The 19,930-nt window shown below is 41.9% G+C and overlaps 1 protein-coding gene and 1 pseudogene across 1 annotated transcript in view; one reads left to right on the forward strand and one right to left on the reverse strand.

The window, feature by feature from the left end:
* RERE (arginine-glutamic acid dipeptide repeats) overlaps window positions 1-19,930 on the forward strand; it is a 423,849-nt gene that overhangs the window by 267,740 nt on the left and 136,179 nt on the right. The window lies entirely within an intron of this gene.
* On the reverse strand, window positions 10,866-11,158 carry LOC112402667 (60S ribosomal protein L37 pseudogene; annotated as a pseudogene).

Consider the following 19,930-nt stretch of genomic DNA (forward strand, 5'->3'; position numbering starts at 1 on the left):
CCACCTACTTATTTATTATATTTCTGAATATCGTGCCTTATCAGGGACCTGGTTGTCCAGAACTTTTTGGTTTTGATGGTGTTACCTTGCGTGCTAGTGGGGAACAGACTTTTATGAATTCTTTGGTCCATTGCCTTTAAAATTTGGAGAGGGTGGATTTCTTATAGTCGGCATAGAATTACTTCAGTGTTATTAGGTATAAATTTGTATTTCATTAATTATTTTTTTCTACTCAGAGCACTGATCATTACTATAAGTAAAGCATCCACAATAATACAGGTTCATAATCTCTTATTTTCAATTCTGAAATCTGAAAGCTCTGAGGATCAAAACATTTTTATGCTAAGTTGGGTGCTGAAATTCATTTGACCCTGAGGTCGAACTTGACCTGAACTGATGTGAGACTTTTTATATTCTTTATTCAGTTCACTTTGTGTGGATTTGCACAGCTTTTACTACAAAGGTACCGATGTGATAGAATAGGGATTATTGCTCAGACACTGCTGTGGCATTACCCTGGTATATTCCCTGTAGTACCTTCTAAATCCAAAAATTTCTCAATTCTGAAAATCTTCTGGTCCTAAGGATCTTAGCTTAGGGGTTGTAACGCTGTGTTCCTGCCACCCACGACATTTAAGGAACAAAACTTGGGCAAAAAATGTGGGGGCAGATGTTTCTAGCTTCAGGTAGAATTCAGGCTACAGGGACTGGCAGGTGAGAGAGGGCTTGAACCTTTGGTAATTGGGCTTTGCTTTTGGAATTTGTTTTGACGTTTCTGCGCTCAGGGAGTGTTCGCTGTTGCTCAATAAATAAGATTCACTCCAAATTTACTTCTGCAGTCAGCATACTCTGAACATAATGTCATCATGTTCTCATTTTCTTTGAAGGGTATGATCCAAAATCTAGTGAGAAGCTTTAAATAAAGTCAGCAAATTTCAGCTCAGAAGTCTTAGTACATAAAGCCAGTAATCCTTATACATGAACAAAACACCAGCATCCTTGGTTGAACTAAAGTAGGTTGGTTCAAAACAATAAATAGGGCTTCCCTGGTGGCGCAGTGGTTGAGAGTCCGCCTGCCGATGCAGGGGACGCGGGTTCGTGCCCCGGTCTGGGAGGATCCCACATGCCGCGGAGCGGCTGGGCCCGTGAGCCATGGCTGCTGAGCCTGCGCGTACGGAGCCTGTGCTCCGCAGGGGGAGAGGCCACAACATTGAGAGGCCCGAGTACCACAACAAAAAACAAAAAACAATAAATAAATAAAGTAGGTTGGTTCTAGCTTATAAAAAGAGCAGGGCATAGAGACCAGTTACATCTATCCTTTTATTCTCCTTGTTGCTTTTTTGTTTGTCTAGTATCTCATGGCCGTTTAATCTGACTGCTTGATCCTTTTGTTAAGACCAACAGCGTGGAAAGATCTCCCCTTTTGGACTCAGGCAGCCTGGGTTCTGATTCTTTGCTCCCACTTCATTTTTGTGTCCATGGGTAAAGGTTGTACTTCCTGGACTGTGTTTTCCTCTTTAATAAAAATGGGGAAAACAAAAACAGGGTAGCTTTTGTAAACTGTCATGTTTTTTTGTTCCTTTTTGGGAATTGCAAAAATAATTATAAATTTTCTTTTGAAGAAGAGATTGAGAAGTATCTTTTTTTTTTTTTTTAAACTCCGTAAAATGTTAAATCCAAAAGCAAAGTATGAACTACTTCCCAAGATGTCTTGATTCTACCAGGTAGATCATTAACCATCTGGTTGTTTCTGCTGACATGTGGAAGTCTGAGCACTGGGGATTCTTGCCTCTGCTTGGAATACTAATTATAAAGTTCCTTGAATATATACGGTTGCTAAAAATGTAGGGTAAATTTCTTCATTGACCATGATGAAACTGACTCAACAATTAAAATAAATACGTGAGTAGTGTTGATGGGAAATAATACATTTCTACAGTCAGGATATTTTATTGAAAATTTCAGAACCAAAATTGAAAAAAATATTTTATTGAGAAAGAGGTTTGGGCTTTTTATAGCAAACGAGCCTGTCCTCTTTGTAGCGTGGAGGGTTTACTGAGTTTTTGGTTGTCCTTTCCCCCATCTTCCCATCCCTCCACCTCTGCAGGTTCGGCCTATTAGCCAGTGCCTTTTTTTATTCTGCTTTGACCTTTTCTGAGTCTATAGCTTTCATTTCTTAGAAAAGTTCTCCTTACCTTTCTGCCTCAGGCCAGCGAGTTAGGAGGGGAAGGAAGTAATAGTGAATGGAGTCCCAGTAAGAACAAGTTTGCAGAGTGGCTACTTGAGAGGAGGTGCCTTTATTTTTAAATTATTAAGAGTGAATTTTACCAGGAACCAGTCCCTTTGTTTCCCTTTGCTAAATAAGAGTTCCTTGGGTCCCTAATGGGCGCAGTGGTTAAGAATCTGCCTGCCAAGGCAGGGGGACATGGGCTCGAGCCCTGGTCCAGGAAGATCCCACATGCTGCGGATGCATGCGGATCCCACATGCCACAACTACTGAGCCCACGAGCCACAACTACTGAAGCCCGTGTGCCTAGAGCCCATGCTCCACAACAAGAGAAGCCACTGCAATGAGAAGCCCACACACCGCAATGAAGAGTAGCTTCCGCTCGCCGCAACTAGAGAAAGCCCGCGCGCAGCAGCGAAGACCTGATGGTCTTCGGAGCAATCCCGCACTCTAATACTAGTTTTATATAAGCGTCAGTGGCCTCATCAGAGGCTTGGTCTGCAGCATGAAAAATCTGATTATATTCTTGGTTCTTTGCTTGTTGAACATGAGCCTTCTCTTGTTTAATCAGGTGGAAAACAAGTTGAGGGCTCAGATCTCATCTTCTGTCTTACCCAGGAGAGAATGTCCCTGGTCACCTGTGATCACCTGAATTCACCTGTGCCCTCTCCGCTTTTCTTCTTCCAGGAAGCAGGTTTTTTTTTTTTTAAAGCGATATTGAGGCTTATGTATTATTATCCTTATATTTAGAAGTAATCATGAACCGAGGCACTTGCAAGAATGTATCTATGTAATCTCCCCCGTGACAGTGGCAATAATGTTACTAATGATCTAATGATAGCTATAGTTAGTGAGCACTGTGCACCTGGCGCTGCGCTGAGTGTCTTACTTGTACGATTCATCTTTCCTCACTTTGTTTTGAAACAGTCTTGACCATACAGAACGGTTGCCAGTACACTAGAAGATCTTTGCTTAACTGAACCATTTGAAAATAAGTTGTCACCATGAGGCTATATCACACTCTAATACTTCATGTATTTCCTGTGAACAGGGGCATTTTTCTTTCATAACCACAATATAGCCTTCAAAATCAGGAAATTACCAAGTAAGTATTATTGCCCTGGAATTCTCAGACCCCACTCAAGTTTTATAACAAAAGGCTATAGCAAAAGGAATCCAGTTCAGCATTATGTATTTGGCTGTCATATGTGTGTTTAGTCTCCTTCAATCTGTAAAAGTTTCTCAGTCTTTCCTTCACTTCATGACATTGGTACTTTGGAAGATTATATAGGCTAATTATTTTGTAGACTGTCCCTCAGTTTGCATTTATGATGTTTTCTTATCATTGCATTTATATCGTCTATCTTCGACAGGGACAGTACAAAAGTCATGTGTTCTTTTTCCTGCATCCGTTAGGTGCTACACAATTCTAGTTTGTTCCACTGCTGGTAATGTTCACGGTGATGCATTGAATAGGGTGGTGTCTGCCAGGCTTTGCGATTGCACAATTTCTCTTTTTCCTTTTATAATTTTTTTAAAAAATCGGGTTATAGTTGCTTTACAATGCTGTGTTAGTCTCTGCTGTACAACAGAGTGAATCAGCTATATATATATACATGTAGGTATATATACCCCATCTAGGTCACCACAGAGCACCGAGCTGAGCTCCCTGTGCTGTACGGCAGGTTCCCACCAGCTGTCCGTTTTACACCTGGTCGTGCACATACGCCACTCCCAGTCTCCCAGTGCACCGCCCCACCCCCACCCGTGTCCGCACGTCCCTTAATGACCATTCTGTAGGTGGTTGTTTTGAGACCCTGTAGATGCTTTCTTCCTCATCAAACTTCGAATTATTCATGTATCTATGGCAGGGTGGACTAATGGCTGCTAATTTTATCCAGTTGTTTATAATCTGTTACTACCATTTTGAGGTCAGATTGTGCCAAATTTTGGAGAATGATACTTAGGAACCCAGATCTGGTGCTCGGTATGCTCATTACTTTGTATCACTGTTCTCAGGCCTTCTGCATGAACAGAGCTTGGGGGCTGAGGGGAAGGGAGGTAATGCACACTTTTACATCTACTTCCATATCTGTGTGTATGTGTATCCATGAGTTCACACCAAATTTTCCAACTCTAATCCAATAATACAAGGTTCCTGCAAGTATTTTTCCCTTTTTCCTTATTTGTAATTCTCACCTTTAACAGTAGAAAACCTCATCTCATTGTCCTTAATATCTTTACTTCCAATTTCCTATCCCAGACTCTGCTCTCTCCCACACATGGATGGGTTTTGACATCTTAAGCTGTATTTTTAGTAGGTTTATCTGTTGATATTTCTTAGTGCCACCTCAAGGAATCAAATTTATAACATCATCTGTTCAAGACGTATGCGATAACAACTACTACTACCATGAAGTGAATGCTTACTCTGTCCTGGATTGTTTAGTTTTTTAATTCCCGTTAAAGCTCATTGAAGCTCTTTATTTTATAAATGAGGAAAAGGAAAATCGATATTATATTAAATAGCTGCCTAAGGTTAGTAAACAGGAAATCCCAACCCTGTTTGACTCAAAACCTTGTGCTCTTAACTTCTATGATTTCATCGTAGATCGATTCATATACAACATATTTTCTTCTGGCTGTGTTAGAAAATAACTTTTAGTCTTTCTAATGAAGAGAAAAACACGTGCTTACCAGAAAATAACTTGACAAATTCAAAAATTAAAGAAGCAAACTGTTATAATAATATTCTATAACCTATATTTGTGTTTTTCCTTGAATATACATCTTTGTGCACCTGTATAGGTATATGTGTATGTTTTAAGATTATAATTAAAATATTGTTTATACATAATGTACAAATAATCACGCATTCCTCTATTCGTTCATCTTCTTCTGTTTTGAACATAGTACCGTGTCATTAAACGTTTTACAAACATTTGTAATGAGCACCCTGTATACACCATCATATGGATGTCTCATAATTTATCTGTCCTCATATTATTGAACATCTGTGGGTTTTCCATTATTTAAATAACATGGTCAAATAACATTGTGACCATCTTTTTTCAACATAGATATTTATACTTCGGCTGTAAAGTGACAATCTAGATCTCCCTTATCTCAGTTAATTTGGATTTGAGACATTTCAAAATTCACTTCTGTTTTAGTGAAGTCAACTTTTCTACTCATCACAACTCATTGTCTTTGTATATATAGCTTTTGGGGGTGAGAAGCTAGAGCTGGATACGAACATTTTCTTGTTCACTTTTCCTCTGTCATCACATTTGCACTCTCAGAACATTTACCTGTGATGGCAAGTACTGGAGACAGTTGAGAGTACATGTATATTTGGAAACACAGCTGACTGAAGATGAAAGAGCTTTAGTAAGATAGGACCAAAACCCAGATTTGATAATTCCCAAAACCGTTTGCCAGTAAACATGTACAAATACTGAATAAAATACAACAAATCTTTGAAATGCAGAGCTGAGCTCGCAAGAATTAAGAGAAACTGAAAAGTTCAGCAGCCTGCGGTGAGAGGGGTCGGGCCATTTGCTCATCTTCTTCACATGGTGTCTTTGGTTTTAACACTCACCAGGTACAGGAGATGGGGTCCTGATCTCAAGGATTTAGGGAGCTGGAGCTGAGAGCCTGTATAAAGTTAGGATCATCGAAGGCCTATTCTTTTGGTGGAAGGGTGAACTAGGTAACATATCTGGAACTAGAAGAAAATGACAGGGAAACCTGTCTGTGTTTGGTACTCCAGACCAAAAAAGGAAGAGGAGGAATAGAAGGAGAACTCCCCTTATAACTCATAACTTTGGGCCTTGCCCCCAAGACAATTGGGGATTGAATTGGCACTCTTGAAAAATACGAGAGGGACTTCCCTGGTGGCGCAGTGGTTAAGAATCCGCCCGCCAATGCAGGGGACACGGGTTCGAGCCCTGGTCCGGGAAGATCCCACATGCCGCGGAGCAACTAAGCGCATGCGCCACAACTACTGAGCCTGCGACCCACAAGTACTGAGCCTGCGCGCCACAACTACTGAAGCCCGTGTGCCTAGAGCCCGTGCTCCGCAACAGGAGAAACCACCGCAGTGAGAAGCCCGAACACCGCAATGAAGAGTAGCCCCCGCTCGCCGCAACTAGAGAAAGCCCATGTGCAGCAGCGAAGACCTGATGCTGTCAAAAACAAGCAAACAAACAAATAAATAAATTTATTATACATAAAAGAAGAAAAATACAAGAACTCCAGGATGAGACTATAATATAAAAAGCGGTTTCGGGCTTCCCTGGTGGCGCAGCGGTTGAGAGTCCGCCTGCTGATGCAGGGGACACGGGTTCGTGCCCCGGTCCGGGAAGATCCCACATGCCGCGGAGCGGCTGGGCCCATTGAGCCATGGCCGCTGAGCCTGCACGTCCGGAGCCTGTGCTCCGCAACGGGAGAGGCCACAACAGTGAGAGGCCCGCGTACCGCAGAAAAGGAAAAAAAAAAAAAGAAGGTCTTGTGCCAGTGAGCTGCCCTGGATACCTGACAGAAACATGTACAATCTTGGAGGAAGGACACACCCTCATTCAAGAACCTGTAGGGTATATACAGGTAAAATATCTTTGAATGCTGAGCTCACTGTCAAAAATTACAAAATGTTGGAGGAAACTATGTGTCTTCAACTTGAATCAGGTAAAATAAATGGTAAGATACACATTTAAGAACTTCAGGGCTAGAACTGTCAGGAAGAGACGATATAAGAGGCTTGAACGAAATAGAACTTTCATTTCTCTCTCATATAAGCAAAGTTTCAAAGGAAGCAGTCCTAGGCTGGTATTGGGCTCTGCAGATACCAGGGGCCACCTCTGTACCCTTAACTTCAGCCGTGACCTTGTGCTCAAGCAGGTGATGGAATGGTAGCCGTAACATCCAGATTGAAGGCTGGAAGAAAGAGGAAGTGGGTAAAAAGAGCATGCCTTCTCCCTTTAAAGGCAGTTTTCGTAATTTGTACAGGACATTTCCTTTTCTTCTCATTAGGACAAAAAGAAAAAAACCAGACTCACGCTTTACAGGTGAATTCTACCACCGTTCTAGAAAACAGAGAAAGAAGGTATAGGTTCCCCAAGTTGTTTTATGAGGCAAGTAAAACCTTTATTCCAAAACCAGATTGAAAAGTAAGATTTATAGGTCAGTTTTACTTAGGAACATGCATTTAAAATGTTTAAATAAAACATTGGGAAATGGAATCTGGCAAAGCATTAAAAATATACTTGTTCAAGTTGGGTTTATAGAATACATGAATGGTTTAATAGTAATTTATCTGTTAACATTTTACCATTTTTTAACATTGAAGAAGAAAGTATATACAGTCATCTTGATGTAGAAAAAGCACTTGATAAAATTCAACACCCATTCAGTACTTGCAGGGTGGGGGGTTCTTAGCAAGTTAACTGTAGAGTGCAGCTTCCTTATTCTGACGAATACTTACTGAAAACCTGCAGCAAACACCGTACTTAAAGGCAGAGTGTTGGAAATACTCTCTGTAAAATCAGAGACAGTAGAAAGGTTCCCATGACCATTAAGACATGAAAATATATGAGGATCGGGAATGAAGAAATGAACCTTTATTAAAGGTGGTGCAATAATTTTTACCATAGAAAATCTGAGAAAATATGTGAACAAATGGTTAGAACTGGTAAGATAAATCAGCATGCTTACTGGATGTAAGATCATTATAAATATAAAGCTCAGTTCCATTTGCACACACCAGGAACAATTTCGAAGTAACATTTAAACAAGCTGTTTCTGAAACCTTTTCTCTCGAAGGGAAGTTAGTACTAATTAAAAGTCAAATAGAATATCTTTTTTCCAGTGAGTGTTTTTCTCTAGAGTTTCCTGAATGTTAACATTTCATTGCTAATTTTGTTTTATAACTTCTTTTTTAAAAAATTATTTTATTTATTTATTTTTGGCTGCGTTGGGTCTTCATTGCTGCGCGCGGGCTTCCTCTAGTTGCAGCGAGCAGGGGCTACTCTTCATCGCGGTGCGCGGGCTTCTTATCGCAGTGGCTTCTCTTGTTGTGGAGCATGGGCTCTAGGCATGCATGCTTCAGTAGTTGTGGCTCATGGGCTCTAGAGCGCAGGCTCAGTAGTTGTGGTGCATGGGCTTAGTTGCTCCACGGCATGTGGGATCTTCCCGGACCAGGGCTCGAACCTGTGTCCCCTGCATCGGCAGACGGATTCTTAACCACTGCGCCACCAGGGAAGCCCCGTTATAACTTCTTGTTAGTAAATAAAACATTTTTCTATTTCTGGAGAGTAGGAAACACTTCAAAATTAAATCCAGGAAATTTCCATGTTGCAGCTCTTACTTTACCTTTGATAAACATAAATTTTCTGCTCACTAAACATTAAGTATTATAGTGGCAGAGTGATTATTCAGTTGGCTTTTATATAATAAACCTTTATAATTTTAGAAAGAATCTATTAGTATAATATATGCATTTCACCTGCTCAGCTCCCCTTTAATGTATTTGGAAGTTTTAATCCTTCACTTGTTGTTCACTAAGGAGTAATTGGAGGAGAGAGGGAGGTCTAGGATCCAGAGGCAATGTAGATGTACCAGGATCACCGGCCTTCTGGGGAGACCTAGCAGTAGGCCTCAGAAGGAAGCACTAGGGCAACCCACGTGCAAGTTGCATGCAAATCCCTGCCGGCAGCCAAATGACAAGTTAGGGCAACATGGTGGCAGGAATGAGGTCCAGGCAGGTTGTTCAGTAAGGAAGCATCTAGTGTTCAAGACAACCAGTGGAAAAAATAAGTCCTGGGTCTTGGAGGCCTGTAAGTACTGAGTAAAGTTCCAAGGTGTCCTCAGCTCAAGACAAGGACTGGTCTGGGGAAACAGAGCCCGTTTCTAGAATTGAAATGTATGGTTAAAAGTGGCACACTGGCTCACTTAATTTTCAGGTTTTAGAGCTCCTTGATTTTCTCTGATGAGGAGGAGGGCTGATCGCATACTCTGAGGTTGGGTTGAATTTAGAGCTAGCTGGGTCTTAAGTGGATTCAGTTTGGGGATTTGAGCCCTATGGAAGCAGGTGGGCAGGCAGGTCACTCATTGCCACTGGTGTGTCTGGTCTCCAGATTCCATGAAGATTGATGATTGAAGGCTAGTATAAATATTTTTTGTTTCATATATTGAAAATTTTTTAGTTTGGAATTTCATGTACATAACTTAAAAAAGAGTTACAAGGTTAGTGCATAGAACTCTCGTGTATCTTCCATCCATTTCACCAGTTGTTCACATTTTGCCATATTTGCTTTATTATTTTATTTGCATTGATTTTAGTTTATGTAGTATTATTTAATTATCTTTTAAACCTTATTACAGATTTGCTTTTTTATCTCTGTTTTTGCCCCTTATTTTCTGTGTTTGCCATCTTTGCTTAAATTCTCTATAGTATTTTCCTTTCCTGAACCATTTAGGAATGGATTGCAGATATCAAGCTTCTTTTCTCCTAAATATTTAAATGTCCAAGAACAAGGACATTCTCTTACATAACCATAGTATGGTTATCAAAATCAGGAGAGTTAACATCGAGGTAATACCATGTAGTCTAACACAGTCCACACTCAGGTTTTGCCAGTTTTTCTAATACTGACCTTCATAGTAATTCCCCCCCTATGATCATGCATTGGTGTTTAGTTGTTGTATTGCTTTAATATCCTTTGCCTCTCTTTGTTTTCATAATATGTTTCCTAACCTTTTATTTGTTTTTTTCCCCCATGATATTGACATTTTTGAAGAGTATATTTTCAAATATTATTCAATTTGGTTTGTTTGATGTTTCCTCATGATTAGATTTAGCTTATGTAATTCTTCTACGTATAAATTATGTGTAAGTGACATTATGCTCTTGGTGCATCAGATTTTTTTTTGGAAGTACAAAACAGGAGAGTTGGGGGGGTTCCAATAAAGGTGATTTTGATACTCTCCTTGACCCTAAGGAGCTTAACATCTCTTAAGAGAGTTGCGGCACCCCAGAGAAGGGTGCGGCGAGCCGAGGTGCAGCAGGAGGACAGCAGGGCTGTCTGAGGTTTCCAAGCTGCTCCTAGGGAAGAGGCGTCTCCAGAGAGGGGCTGGCTGGAGCTGTGCTAGAGAGGATGCGTTCTCCACGTGGAAGAGAAGAGGCCTTGGGAGTGAGCTCCGGGGTGTGCTGCCGCTGAGGGGTCACGGGAGAAGGGGTGTCTGTCCAAGTGGTATGTAAAGGACAGCTGTGAGGAGACAGTGTCAGCAAAGACAATGAAGAGAGTGTTGCAGTAGGCCGGGGTCACAACTGGGATCCAGTATCACAGAGAACAGGCCATAGGCTGTTGGTAACTTGCCCTTAGTGTCACTCAGGGCATTTTGTGGGACTGAGATTATAGTCCCCATTTGTTGACTTGCTATCCCAATAACCAGTTTTATGCTGTACTCCATGGAACAGTTACTGTGGTTTTTCAGAGTAAAGATGAATTTATTAAATTATTATTTTATGCTGAGTACGCCAAGTAAGCTATTTACGTGTGAAAGGGCTTGGTGGTTTTGGTTTGTTTTGTTTTGTTTTTTTAAACCAGAACATTTTTTGCGTGACTAATTGTTGAAATCCTTAAGAGGAGCTGGATGTTGCAACAGCTGCCCTGTTGGGTTTAGGTGTTGTTCCTTCACGGAATGCATGCCTGAATCTGCGGTATACAGTTTTTAGGTGCCTCATTCGACCAGTCCCGGTGGTGTTTCGTCTTTCAGCTTTAGCACTCCCGCTACGCTTTCTCTTTCACGTGGCAGGGGAGCCACATTTGCCACAGGTGGACTTCTTAAGGTGGTAGGCCTTAGAGCCACAGCGGTGGCACACATGTGCGTCTCATTCCAGCTCTTTCCAAACGATGACCCTCCCTTCGTCATCTCGCTTCTGGTGGTTTTTTTTTAATGCACTTTTGAAGGAAACGGTTTGGTGGTCATATTCGTGCTATTTGCTGCTATGTTCTAGTTCAGTTGCTCTTGTTTTTAGAAAGTCTTTTTCTCTGGGCTGTTTCTAGTCACACACGTCTGGGGACGTGTTGTCTTACGTACCAGCCGGGAAGATGGTATTCCAACCACACGATGCTTGCTTCATGTGCTGGGTCAAAGGTGAAACCTGTTTAAGTGCATTTGGCATTTCTTGTGTAAATTACATTTTTTAGCATGATGAGAGTTTTTTATTTAATCATAGTCTCAATTTAGTTGATCTGAAAGCATAACCGGGCTCCAAGGAAGTGGAATAGGTCCTGCGTTTACTTTAGGAATCTTGAGGACGCTGAGTATCCTTCTAAGCAGGTTTTAATTTCTTCTCATTCCGTTACACTTGTGGGAAACAGAATTGGCACTGCTCTTTCCTACCCTCTCTTGTCCTTTGTAAATTTGGGGGAGTTTCATGGTCTTCCTTTTCTTTTTGAATTATAACTATACAGAATCATTTCTTGGTTTGCAAATGGAAACTAAGCCCACATATACATCCAGAACTAGGATTTCTTATATGGCTGACAGACCAGCTTGCCTTTTGTTGGAGGTGGAGGTTGGGGGAGAGAGCATAAAATGTGTTTTTAAGGATTTTAACAGAAGATGTGTTGGCTGGTGCTTGGGCAGTATGAACAGTTTGTAGTGCTCAGTATGACTAGGATGGTGTGGTCTTGCTCATGTGGCTTTAGAAATTGCTTCCGATTAAATCTTTAAATGAATTTAGCTTCATGGACAGTGTTACAGAGAATTGCCTAGAGTTCTAAACTGAGATTTTTTTTTAGGTGCCTGGGTATTTGTTGGCAGGGTGCTTGCTCTTTGGCCTCTTGATTTGAACTTTCATGCCCTTTTTATTGCTAGGAGTACATTCCTTATGCTATACACCTCTGATTGGGTTAGTATCTCTTTAGGAGATGTTTTTATTTATTATTTAAGTGATTTTAGAGCTTCTTATCGAAGGGAGATTAAGCTCTTTGCCTAAAATCCAGTATTCTTTAGACACTCTGCTTGCTACATCGTCCACACTGTGTTTGTGGCTGCAGTGATACCCAGTACTCCATAACTTTGCCAGGATTGTTCGTGTGACCTTTTTCCAAACGTTTAAAGTTTTCAAAAAGAAATTTGCGGGCTTGCTTCCCTTAGGTAGCTACTGCTGTGTTTTTAAATAGACTGCAGTATTCCTGTTCGCTAATCCTATGTATAGTCATTCATATCTGTGTTTTTTCATTCTGTTCCTTCTTGATGATCTCTCTGTTTAAAACATTATTTATTTATTTATTTTTTAAAAAGACAAAACAGAACTTGCTGTTGTCTTGACAGAGCAGGGCATCTGTCTGCAGCCTCTCAGTGGCTCGGCCTGCGAGTTCCCTGATGTTGGCCGTCTGGGATCCCCTTTCTGCAGCCCCACTTCCCTGCACACTAGCTTGGTATGCGGGGAGAAGCTGCCTCGTCTGTTGGCTGGGCTTTATTTACGGAAACAGCAGGGTTGAGATTGATTGCGTTGAGAGACAGTGTATGGATGAGGGAGGGTCACAGCACATGCTCAGTCCTGTCAGTGTGAGGGGGAGTTTCTGCGTCCTGCGTGAAGGCTTAGGTCACAGCACAAGCTCAGTGCGAGCTCTGCGAGGTCTCTCAGACGGCATGTGCCTCCATTTTGAGTTGCTAGAGTAGAAAGGGCAGAGTTTGCACAGTAAGCGGAGGCGCAGGGCGCAGCTACACTCACCAGGGCCTCTGTTAGGCATGGACCATGCATTCAGCCCCTGCAGGTAGGCTGTCTTCCTCCGGCCTCACTGAAAGAGTGTGATGGTTTTGCTGCGCTCTCTCACTTCTGAGGATGTTCATGAACCATTTCATCATTCATAGTGCATGTTCCTGCGAGCCTTGAATTCAGCCCTGGCTGGCCGTGTAGGTGGTGGTGCAAAGCGTGAGATCAGAGCTGAGAATGGAACGGGGTATACTCAGAGATGCATTAAGCAAACGCAGAGCGTCGTGGTCCCTCTGGTCCCTGTCCTCTTCCCCTTTCCCTCACCTCTTCCTCTCCGGGTGCAGTTTCAACCCGAGTCTTTCTGGGTGCCGGTGCCGAGCCTGTTTGCCTTCAGACACCTGCAGAGCAAACCTGTAGGCTGCCGGGCTGCGTGGGGCTGGTCGGGATGCCTGGGCCCCCGAGCGGCTCTGTTTGGACGATTTAGGAAGGGTGGTAGGTGGGCAGCTATTGGTTGCTTTGAAGGTGGGTGGAACTTGTTTTGATTGAGAGCCTGTTTGCCAGAGCAAATTATAATTCTTGTGATCTTTTTCTGAAGCCTGAAATAGTGCATACGTCTTGACCTATGCAGGGAACAGTTATGGATTATGGTTGCAACAATATCACCTTAAAATGGATTTTTTAAGAAATGAAAGGTTATGTCACATCATTTTCTATTGCTTCCAAGTCCATCCTGTCTTTTGGAGCTTATGGAAAATTTCTTGGCAATTAAAAACGAAAAATTGTTTGCCGTGACATTTGTGTTAGAAGTTGAGGTTTCAGGTTTTTTCCTTCGTTCTGTTTGTTTTAGCAAAAGGTGCCATTTGTTGTGTACGTGTATTTTGTTGTGTGACTTGCGAGTTCTGCAGGAGAGGAGTGACAGGAGGAGTTGATGCCTGAGAGGGTGGAGGCGTCTGCAAGGCCAGGTTTTGTGCCCACTGCTTGATGGGACCGGACACCAGTCTTTTCTGTGAGGGGCAGTTATGCTTTTTGTGTGTCCTGTTTGCAGACTGGGCTCAGACAGATGGCTCTCAACATAGTTAACTTAGGGAGCCAATCATAATATGCAGATTTAGGACAAGTTGAATTCTTCCCCAAGTAGATATTAAGAGAAGTTTTTGAATTATATTGATTGCCCCTTTTTGTTTCCTCTCCCCTTTTTTCTTCTGATAGAAGTTGGAAAAAATTTTGAAGTGACGCTTAAGTTTTGTGTCTTTGTGAGGATGAAAGGAAGCATACAATATGGAAGAATGTGCAAGTGAGACACTCTCAGAGGATAGGGAAGAAATTTACTGTACGCTGATGATAGAGGGAGAAGTTCTTCACGTGAGCCCTTCGTTGTATATGACTACGGAGCTGGGCATGGTTAACTCCTGTTCGAGGAGGCCCCTGATTCTGGCGCAAAGTTTAGGAAGGCTAACGATGAATTATAGCCACCGAAAATGTTACTGAAGTATAATCTGGCTTCTGGAAGGTTCGATTTGGGGATTGTGATTAAGGAGGTGAATTATATGGGGATAATTTAGGGTTATTGCACTTATTACCTACGATTTTTAATTCTCTTTTCCATTTCTGTGAGGGCTGTCCTCCCCTTTTGGTCACATTTATTTGAACATTGCCTTTGGGAGTTGGGGGCAGATAACCACTTTTACTTTTCCCCACGCCACGTAACACTGCTGCTGGAACTTGCCATCTTTCACCTCACTTAGAAGCACCTTTACTCTTCCTTCTGGCTCGTCTCCTGTGAGTGTGAGGTCACCCTTTCTCTAGACTGCAGGAGCTGGACACTGCAGCCCTTGATGGGAGCCCTGCAGGACTCAAGTTTCTGCCTCGTTTCAGAAGCCCACCGTTTGAGTCGGGAATACTTGTTAGGAAAACAGTTGTGGAACTGCCTTTCTGTTGTAGAATCTTTAATTCTTCTTAAACTTTTTTTACATTTGGCAAATCAGATGTGAACAGGAGGCAGTACCGGTGGCTGAATCAACTCTGGCCGAGTCCTCTCGCTTGGCTGGCTGGTGGTCTGTGGAGCTCGCCTGCAGCCACCTGATTGGACGGCGAGGACTTGTAGTTGCCACCGGGATCTGTGGGGACCCTTTGTTGTTAAGAGCCGAGTTCCTATGTTTCAGATCCACTAAAGTGAGTCACTAGAGCTTTATCTTACGTGCCATGCATTTGTACTACATTTTCCCGTTTTAGGAAAATATTTTTGGAAGGTTATTTGCTGACCAGCCGCCTTCCGCTCTGGGGCTTCCAGGCTTGTCTGGCGGTGGTAGAGGTAAAGGTGCCACACACAGGAAGTCGTTCCCTTGTTTGGGGATGTTGTCTAGGGCCCGGGTGGCGTGGACGTCGGAAAGAGGATGATTAGCTTCATTGTGGCTTCTTGTTCCCCTCCTGCTGGGCTTCAAGAGTGTCAGGAAATGCTGGTGAAGAGAGACAGTGTGTGTTTCCAAAAGAATGTAAAAGTAAAAGCTCCCCCAAATATTATCCTGTTATTAGCTTTTCTTGTCGTTACACCAGCATCTTGAGTCAGAATCTGAGGTTGACCCTTACATTTAAAGTGTTCCTCTGTCAACATAAATTTTGCAGAGTCTGGGAATCCACTCATAACGTACCCCTGCCGTTGACCACTTCCTAGACTCTTGTCTGGTGTGTTAGCTTAAGAATTAACTGAAACACACTGATACACCTACAACCTGATATTCACCATGTCTGTGATTCTTCGGTTGTTCATTGGTCCTGATCCTTCTTCCTTCTGAATTCGTTTTCCGCTTTTGTTTTAATTTTTGGTCATTACTGGACTAAGTCGTCCTTCCACCAGAAAGACGTTCATTCTAAAGCTGTGAAACAACAATCTGACAAAACGAGAGAGAAAATAGAAAATACGGGGTAAGGGGAGATTCGAAATTATTTGTGCACCTCCTCCCAAGCTGACGGCCATCTGTGTTGAGCAGTTTCTGACAGGGTGGGCGACAGGTCGTTGAACGTTTCTTTAAAGCAAATCTGAAAGAAAACGAATCTAGTCTCTTACATGTATGGTCTGTGATACTTTGGATCTACGCTGAAACAGTTCGTTTTAATTTAGTTGGGATAATTAGACCTTCTATCAGAGTTCTTTGAGCTGTGCATTTATTTGTGACGATTTGATTGATTGTCCTCCTTACTGGACTTTAAGCCTCTGGAGCACAGACCATGCGCTCAGTTCCCAGGAGAGTGTCTGACCAATGGGCCTCTGGCATAAATAGGTTGAATTAAATGAGTGGCATCTGTGGTAAGAGAGAAAACTAGATTTGGAGCTAGATGATATGGTTCAAATTCTACTTAATAAGTGACATTGGACAAGCTGTGATGTTGGATAAGTTCCTTCCTTTCTCTGAACCTCTGTTTTCTCATGGGTCATATGGGGGTGAATATTTCTCACAGTTGTTAGAAAGATTGGAAGAGAATGATATGAAAGTGCCTGGCACATAGTTTATCAGTGTATTACTGTTATGAATTCAAAGTCCAAGTCTACAGTCTTATGTAGGTGTAGTTATCTTAACAACATCTCTATTTTTTGGTCAACCTGTTCATCTAAGACAGTCTTAGGAATTATGGTAATTAAATTAGTGGCCAATATGTTTGGCCAGCATTCTTCTTATGCTTTTTGGGTGTTTATATTTTTCTTTACAGTTCTTAAAGTTTTTTAAAAAGCTTTACTTCCATGTCGTGTAACATTTGGTGTATGCATTAAATGTTGTTCTTTTCTTGCCAGTCTCTCTAATACAGTGGGATGAGTATGTGTCTGATACAGTGGGATGAGTATGTGTACGTTAATGCTTGTGTTGCTACCACAGCTGCCACCACCTTTGCTGCCTCCTCCCCCTCCCGCTCCTGACCGCTCCCCATAGTCACACCACCACTGTGAATAGGAATAAGATGATGGCCCTTTTTTTAAAAAATTTAATTTTATTTACTTATTTATACAGCAGGTTCTTATTAGTTATCCGTTTTATACATATTAGTGTATACATGTCAATCCCAATCTCCCAATTCATCACACCCCCGCCACTTTCCTCCCTTGGTGTCTATACGTTTGTTCTCTACATCTGTGTCTCAATTTCTGCCCTGCAAACCGGTTCATCTGTACCATTTTTCTAGGTTCCACATATATGTGTTAATATACGATATTTGTTTTTCTCTTTCTGACTTACTTCACTCTGTATGACAGTCTCTAGATCCATCCACGGCTCTACAAATGACCCAATTTTGTTCCTTTTTATGGCTGAGTAATAATCCATTGTATATATGTGCCACATCTTCTTTATCCCTTCGTCTGTCGATGGGCGTTTAGGTTGCTTCCATGACCTGGCTATTGCAAATACTGCTGCAGTGAACATTGGGGTGCATGTGTCTTTTTCAATTATGGTTTTCTCAGGGTATATGCCCAGTAGTGGCATTGCTGGGTCATATGGTAATTCTATTTTTAGTTTTTTAAGGAACCTCCGTACTGTTCTCCATAGTGGCTGTATCAATTCACATTCCCACCAACAGTGCAAGAGGGTTCCCTTTTCTCCACACCCTCTCCAGCATTTGTTGTTTGTAGATTTTTTGATGGTGGCCATTATGACCGGTGTGAGGTGATACCGCATTGTAGTTTTGATGTGCATTTCTCTAATGATTAGTGATGTTGAGCATCCTTTCACGGGTTTGTTGGCGATCTGTATGTCTTCTTTGGAGAAATGTCTGTTTAGGTCTTCTGCCCATTTTTGGATTGGGTTTGTTTGTTTTTTTGATATTGAGCTGCAAGAGCTGCTTGTATATTTTGGAGATTAATCCTTTGTCTGTTGATTCGTTTGCAAATATTTTCTCGCACTCTGAGGGTTGTGTTTTTGTCTTGTTTATAGTCTCCTTTGCTGTGCAAAAGCCTTTAAGTTTCATTAGGTCCCATTTGTTTATTTTCGTTTTTATTTCCATTACTCTAGGAGGTGGGTCAAAAAAGATCTTGCATTTTTGTCATAGAGTGTTCTTCCTATGTTTTCCTCTAAGAGTTTTATAGTGTCGGGTCTTCCATTTAGGTCTCTAATCCACTTTGAGTTTATTTTTGTGTATGGTGTTAGGGAGTGTTCTAATTTCATTCTTTTACATGTAGCTGTCCAGCTTTCCCAGCACCACTTATTGAAGAGACTGTCTTTTCTCCGTTGTATATCCTTGCCTCCTTTGTCCTAGATTAGTTGACCATAAGTGCTAATGGTCCTATAGGTGCTAATAAACCCATAGGTAGGTTTATCTCTGGGCTTTCTATCCTGTTGTGATGGTCCTTTTTTTAAAAAAAGCATTTCCCAGAGACTTCCCACTGGGAACAAAGAGACGTTTAGATGTGCATCATAGACATACTTGCTTGGTCCAAAGCCCCTGTTTTTCTGGGGACACTCCATTCCTGTGTATTATGAAGTTTGATATCCATGTATGGAAAGCCAGCAACATTTTTGGTCGGGAAATTGGCTTAACCTGTGAATACTGCTGCTTTATAAACTGAGGTGGGATTTTAAAAATAAATTTGTTTCCTAAACTGTCGTGTGTGTGTGTGTGTGTGTGTGTGTGTGTGTGTGTGTTGGGTATGGTCCTTACAACTGTTTTCTTCTTTGCAGCAGGTGATGACAGTAAAACCCATGAGGAGCCTGAGGTGGGATGGAGTTATGTGCCCTGGGCAGATGTGCTGCATGTTACTACATGATGGGGGTGGGGGAGATCAGGCAAAGAAGAACTTCAGGCAGTGGAACGAGGTCATCATAGTGCTTTGAAACTAGATCCTTTCCCATGTATTATTTAAAAAAATTTTTTTACCAGTTATTTTCTGATGCTGCATATTATTTTATAGAGGCCATATTTACTGACTCCTAGTGTCAGCCTGGAAATTTTTCTTATTCCTTAGCTAGTGCCTAAATTCTTGGTTCTGGACTCTGCATTATATTCAGGGGGACTCTACTGAAAGGAGAGAGGCTTGAGATCCTTTATAATTAACTCACTGTGACCCCTTGAAAGAGCACCTTTATCTCCTCGGCCTTGGTTTCTTCTATTAAGCTAGAAGGCTGGGATCAGATGGCCTCTGAGGAACCTTCCGTCAGAGAAAATTTAGAATATTATGATTCTGGAATTTAATGAATTCCTGTCCTGACCTTTGCATTTGTGTATGAATTTAGAACGTTAACTCTTCCACATGTTGACTGATTAACTTTTTCTTTTACTTTGAATGAATCCTGAGTTTTGTTCCTTCTGGGCAGTTTATCAAGCTTGTTTCAGATGAATTTGCTTTGCGGGGGTGGGGGGTGGGGGCGGGTAGCCTTCTGTCACAGGTGACTTGACTTTTCAATAAAGCACTTAGTTGTTATTTATGGCAAAATGGTAGATGAGTTAAAATCTTGGAGTCGTTTATTCATTTAAAATATCTTTAGTGAGTGCCAGGGGGCTCTGGGAAGTAGTGGTGAGCTAATATCGGACTTGGTTCCTGCCCACAGGGTGCTTTTGGTCAGGATAGCCATGGACAGAAATAATTACACAAATTAAATATAAAATCATGCCTGTGACAAGAGGCTGAAGGAGAGGTAGGTGGTGTTTTGGGAACTCATAACAGAGGAATTACTTCCTGTTCTCGCTCCTGGCAGTGCTTGGAGCTATTAATAGTGATGACTACTGTGTGACAGGCACTGTGCCTTGCTTTCCATAGATCATCTTTTATTTTTATAGCTGTCTTGCAGAGTAGCCATTATGAACTTGATTTCATAGATGGGCTCAGAGAGGTTGAATTGAGTCCTCAAGATCACACTTAGAGCTGACAGAACCTTGGTACTGACATTTTAATCCAGGTTCCTTTGACTCTGAAGTCTGTGCTCTCCCCCAGGCAACTGAGCATCTAGACTCAGGTGTGTATATCAAGTTCTCGCTCCCGGCCGCGGCGGGGTGCC

Source organism: Neophocaena asiaeorientalis, unplaced genomic scaffold (genome assembly GCF_003031525.2).
Source record: "Neophocaena asiaeorientalis asiaeorientalis breed wild unplaced genomic scaffold, Neophocaena_asiaeorientalis_V1.1 scaffold275, whole genome shotgun sequence".
In the NCBI taxonomy this organism is placed as follows: Eukaryota; Metazoa; Chordata; class Mammalia; order Artiodactyla; family Phocoenidae; genus Neophocaena; species Neophocaena asiaeorientalis.